Source organism: Buteo buteo, chromosome 24 (genome assembly GCF_964188355.1).
Source record: "Buteo buteo chromosome 24, bButBut1.hap1.1, whole genome shotgun sequence".
Classification (NCBI taxonomy): domain Eukaryota; kingdom Metazoa; phylum Chordata; class Aves; order Accipitriformes; family Accipitridae; genus Buteo; species Buteo buteo.
Genome location: NC_134194.1, coordinates 744,590 through 753,927, shown reverse-complemented (window position 1 = coordinate 753,927; position 9,338 = coordinate 744,590). Strand labels below are relative to the sequence as shown.

General features: G+C 47.6%; 1 long non-coding RNA gene across 2 annotated transcripts; it reads left to right on the top strand.

Moving 5' to 3' along the window:
* Positions 1–290: 290 nt before the first annotated feature.
* Positions 291–9,087, top strand: LOC142044214 (uncharacterized). Of its 2 annotated transcripts, XR_012654255.1 has the most exons (5): positions 291–383; positions 580–701; positions 1,071–2,138; positions 2,759–2,950; positions 8,822–9,087. It is a non-coding gene; the product is annotated as an uncharacterized LOC142044214 (long non-coding RNA). The 2 variants fall into 2 exon arrangements; XR_012654254.1 differs by lacking the exon at positions 8,822–9,087 and having other exon boundaries at positions 2,759–4,301.
* The last annotated feature ends 251 nt before the right edge of the window (positions 9,088–9,338 follow it).

Genomic DNA, 9,338 nt, shown 5'->3' with positions numbered 1-9,338 from the left:
GTGACAAGATTTTTTTGAAAACAGGCTAGAAACTTTACAAGGATGGGAATTTTTCCTTTTCCCTTTCTTCACTGCACTCTTTTGAGGAATAGGGGGAAGAGAGGAAGGCACTTGCTAGTGTATTTAATAACTGTATTTGTATCACCATCTCCCTCACATCCCTTTGTGGTCCTGCAATGTCAGTGTTTTAAAACATGAACTGGCTTTTTTTCTGTGTTGATGAAGAGCCTCCTCATGATAAAACTGTGGCTTTTGGACATTTTCTCTTTGCCAGTAATTGAACTTTACAATCTTTCCACAGTCCGCTTTCCTGTCAATAACCACCAAATAATCCTTATTCTGCAAGATGCAATAAAGTCCTTTAAGGAGATGGAGTCTTGACAGTAAGTAGGAAATATTTGGCATTCAGTTCAAAATAGTTGTTTCTTCCTACATGATCAAAATTAATTTTAATGGCAAAAGGCAATAAAAAGAACTTGAAAGGGGGCTAACATTTTTCTCTGTGTGTTTGTGGCTTTGGATTTATTTTTTTTTCCCCCCAGCTGTTTCAAATATCATCTAAATGTTCCCCTATTACAGAAGTACTGTTTGGTGGGGTAGGACAGCTCTTCCTGCAGGGATGGATCTGAATCTTGCTGAAAGCCATTTTGAAGAAAGCAAGATGTGTCAAGTAATTATTTCAACTGAACAAATACATGAAGGTAAATTGTTGCTATAATTATTAGGCCAAGAATCTCTTTAGTAGCTACACTCATTTGTATGAAATACAACAGTAATTGTTTACAGAAAGGTTTCCCAAAGACAGAAATATAATTTTAACTTGTCTTTTCAAACACGGGACCCAGTTCTGTCTTGTGTAGCCCATGGAGCTGGTTGTGCAGTGTTTATCTGGGTCCTTATTGATGAGATCCCTGACATGAGCATGTGGTTGAAAATGGAAAAGTAAGTTTGACATTTCTCTGAAGTTTTTTGTATGTACTTCCACTGCTTTTTTCCATGACGGATCTATAATTGTGATGATCAAAATGTAAATGGATTAACGGGAGCTTTTTCTCTCTCTTTCTCCCCAGGATCATTCCACAGACAATTTCCAATTGCTGCTTGTTAATTTTCAGGTAGGTTGATCTGTGCTAGATCCTGGACATGTGGAGCCAGATGTGGAGAACCACTGCAAGGCTGACAGCAGTGTGTAATAGAACGTGGTGCTTGACAGCCACTTGGGTACGGCTGCTTCTGAAGAGGTACTGGGACAGTGTGAGGATGGTGCAAGTCATGAGAACAGTACCCCATCTGGAAGGACAAAACAAGTCTTCAAAGGGCACTGAACCTTCCCCTGGGAAGGCCTTCTGTCCAGGGTCAGGAGCTAAATACAAGAATTGGTGAAAAGTGTAGGTTGGAGAAACTAACGTAGCGTTTTAAAGGCTACCCCGTATAAGGGCAGGAGGATGCAGGGATCCTTCCCAAGCCGGGCTCTCTGCACCTCTGCTCCTTGGGCTGTTGGCATTGCTTCAGCATCTTGCTAATTTTCTTGCCATTTGGAGATGGATTTAATTTGAAAAGTAAACTCAGCAGAACCTAATGGTTATCTAAACTTTTTATTTGAAATCTGCATCTTCAGGCATCTGAATGTTTTCAGTATTTGACCTGTATTGCCCAAGTGAAGATTTTCACATTACTCAGTTCAAAGGCAGGTACTGGGTGAGGTGACCAGAATATTACCTTTTATCCCTTAAAACGCTGCCTGAGATTGATTTGCAGGTAGTACGCTGCATGCCACTCAGCTTCTTGACGCCTGCTTTGTTTGAAGTGATGATGATTTTGCTCCACAACAGGATATGCAGTCCAGGATTTATTTTTAATAAATCTGGGGGCATCTTAAGTTGACATTGCATGACTGGAGCTCAGCATTTTACACTTTTTTCACTTAAGAGCGGAGGGCCGGTACTGTGTTTCCCAGGTAACTGCTGTAGACCATCTATTTTCAGGTGAGCTCGGAGCAGCAGCAACCCAGCGGACGAGACATCCCCACGCTCCCCGGGCTGCTCGCTAGGTCTGTTTCTGCACGCAGACAAACACCAACCTGCATTCGAGGCGAACTAGTTGAAGCTTATTTTATGGGGAGAAGCAGTGGTAATCGGGTAGGTTGAATATACAAACAAAATATTTGCCAAATCAAAGCGTGGGATTATTTTCTCTGCAATAATATTTTCTCATCACGAGGGGTCGTAACAGGACACTTCAGAGATTAGCGTGACATCTCCGTGGTCAGCAAGAACTGGGCTCTTTTCGGGTGTGCGGGGTACAGACACGTCCCGGTGCGGGTGCCCTCGGCACTGGGGTCAGTGCCGGCCGGTTCTGTAGCACCGCCAGCTGCAGGTGCTGCCTTCCCCTCCCGACCCCGGCTGTCCCAGCTGTCTCTGTCCCCATCGGCAGGGTGGAAAGGACATGCAGAAAAGTTTATTGGAAACCACATAGAACAGGATTTATGTTAATCTCCAGATAAGTATATTTTGAAGCAATATCTTCTGTGACCCTAGCAATGTTCATCCTGGAAATCTATGTGTTTTACTGTGATTTGTCTGCTTATTTTATTTTCAGTTTGATCTTAAATGTGCTTTCACAGTGGTGAACTCGGTTGTGATGATACAGATTTTTATATACTGCTTCTATATTTTTTCAGTATTTTCTGCTTGCTGTCTTGCTTTTAACCTTAGTATAAATTGAAAGTTTGTAAACTTATTCAGCTATGTTCTTGCAGCTTTCGTATGACTGGAAAATCGTATAGAGAGGAAAAAGTTGATGATGTGCGTTTTAAACGTGTGATTGCATGAATATTGCACGCATGAGGGAGGATCATTCTGGCACTCTACAAGGAATGATCGTTTCCACTGCGGCCACGTCTCAGCAGCAGCATCCATTTACCACGCTTGGGTCCCTCGTGTGGGGACAGGTAGGTCTGCGTTTACTTCGGTTCAGTAATGTCTTTGCCACAAGAGATACTCGACGTGGATACGTGTGACACGCAGCGAGTTGCAGGTTGGTGCGTGGCCTCGGGGGTGATGGTGACGGTGACGTCCGGCCTCGCCGTGCCGCATAGGTCAGTGTTAAATGGTGTCAGCGTGTGACACGGGCAGCGCTGAAGCAGACTTTTACGTTGACTCCAGGGCAGGAGCCGTTACGGCGAACCGCAGAGCTGCAGCAAGAGCCGCGTTTGCTCTGAGAAGGTGGCGGTCGGGCTCCGCTGAGAAAACCTGCCCTGGCTCGCCAGCCGTGGCCCCCAGAACTGCCGCTGCTCCCCGGGCCTCTGGGAGGCATTTGGCTCTGGTCCGGGCCAGCTGCGGCGCTGGGACGGGTCCATCCAGTGTCCCGTCAGGCAGAGCGGCGCCTGCCCGTCCCGCAGACCGGCCGGAGCTGCCGGGGAGCGGGGAGAGCAGGGGGATCCCTCATGCGGGGATGAGCCGGGCGTCCAAACCCGGGGAGCAAAGGGCACCCGGACCTGGGGGACCAAGGGATTTCCTCCGCCTCGCTGTTTCACCACAGCGGGGTCAAATGGCAGAATCGCGTACATCCCCGATGCCCTGCTTCAGCCAGGTCTTCTGTCTTCTTCCCACAAAAGAAAAAAGAGGTTTTTTGCTATTTCTTTATGGCATCTGGCAAATACGCCTTTTGTCAGAAACAGCCTTTAGATTTGAACTTCAGAAAACATCGTATCCGGTCGATGTACTCCAGCCCAAACGAAGGCTGTAGCAGAGTTGGTGTCGCCGCTCTCGGTGCCTCCAGCTGTGGCGGAGGCAAGTGACAAAGGCCAGAGGGGAAACCCCTGGCAGAGCTGGGTGCTGACCCGCGTCCCCGGTGGTGACCCCCCCAGCAGCGGCGGCAGTGACCCCCGTGCCAGCCCCACGGCGGGCGGTGGCGGGCGATCCGGGGCCGTCCATCTCCGTCGAGGCCGCGTTTCCTCCAGGAGAGGTGGATGCCGTCGGGAGCCGTGATGGCTCTCGCTGACCGACGGCACGCGGCCGCAGCGCTGCTGTGACCGCGAGTGCTCAGGAGGGAAAAACATGTGTCCCGGACCCCGGGGAAAACGCTGTCAGCGATGGGGAGGTGTGGGGAGGAGGCACCAGCGTCACCCCCCGCCTCAGGAGTTTGACTGCTGTGTTGTTATTCATCTTATTTTGGGGGAGTCGAACCCCTTTTGTACTTTGTCATGCTGTGCCTTGATCATGTCGGTGCGGCACCGCCAGAAGCACTGCTCTCGGTGACGTTTTTGAGTTAATTATAGCCTAGCCTGCGCATCTTGCACTGATAACCTTAAAGCACTTCTGCTCTGTGATTTATTTAAATGCTAATAAATTATACATTTCTGGCACTTTAGTAATTCATGTGAAAATTATTTGGAGTCAGCTCAACATAACATACCTCTCTGTGTGCTCTCTGGTGGCTAAAGGTATGTCAGACAACAATTTCATCCACTCTTTGCTTTTTGACATGACTTTGAGTTACCCGTGGGTCAAAGAAGATGAGGAGGACTTGAACAAGCACACTGCCAACTGTTGATGTCTCTGTTATTAAAGAGGGAGTTAAGTCTAAATCAGGATCAAAGTATATGTGACTGTAAGCATATCTAGGCCTATAGGAAAGCATTTTCAGGCTGTATTTGTATGCAGTAGAAGCTTTAATATCAACATATGGAGACTGATGTGTCAGGGAGAAAAGTAATGAGACTTGTTAATTTAACTACAAAATAGGTTAATGTCTGAGGTTTGCCTGCGGTGGAAGGAATGGATTCTTACAGATTTACACTGCCCCAAAACTGTTTGATTGTTCATTTGGGGAAATGTCTGATAAAGGGCTGCAAAACTTGATGCCGTGAGCTTTAGGGTGCTGTGCTTCCCTAAACCAGGGGAGGAAACACCTCCAGAACACAACGTGTGTGACTTCAAACAGTAAAATCTGCAAAGCTGTGCAGAATTGTATGCAAAACCTTGCACCGTGCCCGAGCCTGAGCCCACCCGGTACAGCAAGCAGCCTCGCACCATCCCGGGCAGTTTTGTGGAGCAGAGCAAAGACTCTCCCCCTTCCTCTGCCGGGCGATGCTTCTGCCACAAACCCTTGCAAACAGCTGCGCCGTTTTCCAGCTCCTCTCAAAGCCTGCAGAGCTCTGGGTGGGAGAGAGCCCTCTCTGTCCTGGAGAAAGAGCTGGTGCAATGCGTAAGAAGCATCAGCAATGGAGCATTGCTCTGACTGGTGCAAAACCAAAGGCACCTTTTGGGATGCCGTTAGGAGCAGGGACCTGTAACGTTTCCTAGGCAGCCCTGTCCAGGAGAGTAGCCCCAGCCGCAGGGGCACCAGGTGGGCGATGCTGTTGCTATTGCTGTGCTGAACCTGCTTTCAGAGGGGTGCAAGCTCTTGCCCCTGCCTGCGTCGTCTTAATGTGGCTGCATATTGCCCTAGGCTTGCTCCTCATGCTGCTATGGCTCAGGGACTGACTTTAAATAGTTCCCTCCACTGTCTGAGCTCTCAAAGGCTTTGGGAAGAGCCAGCATCTTCCCTGCAACATCTGCACTCCCTGGGTCGCCCATCTCTGGCAAAACCCAACTATAAGTATTCCCTGGACATCTCACATCTTTGTGCTGGCAACATAAACCTTTCCACAACGGGTGGCATGGTGACACCACCGAGTCGGGAGCCTGTGCTGAGTTACACAAACGTGGGGTTGGTGCTGGGTAGAACCGTCGCCTCTGGGTCCTGGCACGTGGCCGAGCGCTGGGTTAGGACCCGAGTGGGCCTTTCCTTCGGGAATGCTCCCCAGGGATTTCTCTACTGCTTTTAATACAGAAACCTTTTGCCACTTTGGAAACATTTCTTGCTTATAGGGCTTTCTAACTGGGATGTTTGCATCTAAATGTAAAGCAGGTTAGGAACTTGAGATTTTCTTCTCCTGATCACAGCAAGGCATCCTGGTATGTCCAATAGGTGAAAAAATGTGCAAGAGGCAAAGAGATGTTAACACTGAAGACAGGTGAGCTGCTAAAACACCACGTAACGCACGCAGCCCGCAAGCACCTGCCGTGGCAAAGGCTACTCGGTGCGCGGGGGGCTGGCACTGCACGGCCCCGCGTCCTCTTCAGCAGAACATCGCCAAGAGCCACAGCCCGTCAGCACTGGCACCGACGAGGGCTCGCGTGGGTGTGTTACTGATGGCACGCAGGTCTGGCCAGTGACCTTGTTTTCCCCAAGCTTGGGTGTGGCGGTCGTTGTGACTTCTTCAATTAAACCCCAAGAAATGTGACCGTGGAAGGGATGAGTTTAACATCAGGTGACAGGATTCCTCCCCACCCCCTTTGATTGTTACATTTTAATTTCAAATTTTAATGAAGATTTCAGGGAGCATTAATGTAATGGGGATGTGAAGGCAGCACAAAGCTGAATAATTTTAGAGAGCTACAGGGCACAGCAGCACCCGGCAGCTTCCCGATGTCCGTGTTCCCCGCAGCTCTCAGCCTGTGGGACGTCGGTCACCTCCTCTCCTGGGAACAGCCCCAAACCCTCGATGCGGGGTCCCATGGTGCCTCATCAGATTGGAACCAATTCAGAAAGAATCCCAAGGCAGGTGTGATGGAAAATTGTTTGTTAGAGCACCTGGAGCAGGGAAATTCTGGGTTTGGTTATCAAACTGGTAATCAGCTTGTTTGGGGATCCTGGGAGGGAAGGGCTTTATCTGCTGCAACTACAGCTATGATATAGCTCCAGGATTTAAGCAGCTTGACCTTCTTCTTGGACTAGTTTTAAGATGCAGAAGCTCTAATGGAATTTTGAACCACGTTGGACATGTAGAGAGAGATTTTGTACTCTGGGCAAGTCTTAAAATCCCTTCAATTTGGAAAATAATATTTGAAATTTTGGGGCAAAAAAAAGGGGTTGGGGTTTTTTTTTTCCATTTTGAAAGTGGAAAAATATGTGTCTTTACCCTTACTAGTTTATGGATGATGACCAAAGTATGGTAAATATGAGCCAAACAGCTATGTTGGGAGCAATGTGTGAGGGTGCCGAACCGCTTTCTCTGGTACTGTTTGCCTGAGTTTTCTTATTGTTGCATTTTGCTGGGCAGCAGAGGGTCATGACAATTGCTGCTCCACACGCTCTGTGCTCCTTTGGTTGGATGTGGAGACAAATACCCCTTTCTGAATTAGATGGAGGATGTTTAAGAGTCTCTGCGTAAACGCACACTGAACAGTCCCTGCTTTGCTCTTGTTCAAGCATTTAACAATTTCACAGCAAACAAAAAAAATAGCTTCAGGCTACTGAATTTTGGCAAAGCAAGAGGATTTAAACTCCTTTTTTGGCTATGTAATCTTTGCCGTTTTGAAGGAAATATATTTATAATTTTGTTTAACATTTCAAGCTCTTGTTTGAAAGCAACTTGTTCTCTAATTATGCTTTGATTTTTTTAAGTATTTTTTTTCTAAACAAAGCCATTAATTTTTAAGTGTGTTCTGTTAGGTAAATGTCTAAACAGCAATATTTCTGTAGGTTCAATTCATTACATTCACCCAGATAAAGGCCCAGCATGAAAAGTCAGTCCTTAACCCCTCTATAGTTTCCATTTCTCCTGCTGTCGGGTGTCCCCGCTGCGGTGCTGTCCCTGGGACCCAGCAGTGAGCCCACAGAATGACCAGAAGTGCCAAGGGCAGGTGTTGTTCAGATACTCGGTCTCTGTTTCAGGCCTGAGCAGCTGAATCCCGGTTCTTCCTTTCTCCTTTGGTTGGATTTTTGTTTTGCTTCGTCTCATTCCCTTAATTTTTCCTACAAAGGGCTGACTCCAAAGGCCTGGAAGCCATCTGGGGAGCTCCCCATAGCTCCTTCACCGGAGTTTGGTCCAGTCTGCAGCGGATGTTGTGCTGCAGAGTATCTCAGTTCAATCTTCTAACAATGGATGGTGTTAAAAAGTAGCAGGCATCCCAGATTCCTGGTGGAGAAATGTGCAAACTAAGGGCAAGACTTTGGGGGCAGTCAGGTAAAACATATCAATGTTGTTCTTTCTCCATCCTCCCCAAGATTGCCCTGGCAAAGATACAGCTGTTTGACTTGTTGATTAGCAAAAACATTAGCAGACCTACTGTTTCAGGACATGAATAATTAATGTTTGTTCCTCATTAATTTCTTGTGGAACAGAGTCCTGTTAGACTACATTTAGATGTATTTCTAGAATTAGGAGCAAATATCACAAGAAAGAGATGCCTGACACATAAGTGCTCTGTTCCACCCCCACCCCCAGAAAATATTGTCATGTTGCTCCTATTATCTCCATCAGGAACAGATCGGGTTTATTTTTAACAAGCACTGATGTGTCCTTTGTTACAATTTTAATTTCAGGGAATGATACAACAAACAAGTTCTATAATTCGTGCACTTTACAAATGAGTACGAGGAAGACCTCCCAGTTAGCATTAACTGTCTGGCATCTTGCATTCCTGGGACCTCAAATCAAAGCCTTGTTTACTGAAAAATTAAAAAATAAGATTGCATCAGCTTTCCAAATGCTACTGCTGGAAGACAGGCTGTTTGTTCTGCTTCCATTAAACAAGCATTTCAATGCTGCAGTGTGGCTTTGGCACTTCTAGTTTTCTAACATAGCCACAATGCTTTTCTAATACTACAGGCTTTCCAGTTTCGATCTAGGATTACTACTCGCAAACACCCACTCAGCCTTCTGGAGCTGCCCGTGCCCACTGCCTGTGACCAGTAACACACCCAAGACTTTGCTCTGCGAGAGCTCCTCTGCATGCAGCTGGCAAAACTTCGTTTTGTTTTTTAATTACAGGAGATGAGAGCAAGGACTTATCATTTAATCTGAAGCAACGCTCAAACCCCAGGTAATTCCCCTCTCCTCTCCTGGGAAGGAAGCTCAGCAACGGCCCTGACTGCCCAGTCCTTCGGTGGGCTAGCCCGTGGTAACCCACGCGGAGCAGACCCGCAGCCGTTCCCTGTCGGCAGAGGAAGCCCATCCTCGACGAGATGAAGAGCTGTGAGGGATGGAGTCCTGGGAGGGAAACTTCACTGCTACTTCCAGCACCATGAGCAATAGGACTTTTGGGTAGTTATTCTGCTTCCCACGACTCTTCCCATGCTCCCGGATTGCCCTCTCTGGCCTGTTCAACCCAGACTTTCCAGGTCTCAGCCGCGCCAGCAGGCACGAGGTAGGAACAGCAAAAGACAAATCATGGGAGAGAAAGATATGGGACAAAAACACGTGTCGCAAAATCCACTTGTTGAGTCAGATTAGTTGCATGTGCTGCTGTTAATGGGTCGGCACCCAGCTCCACAACCAGTGTGGAAAC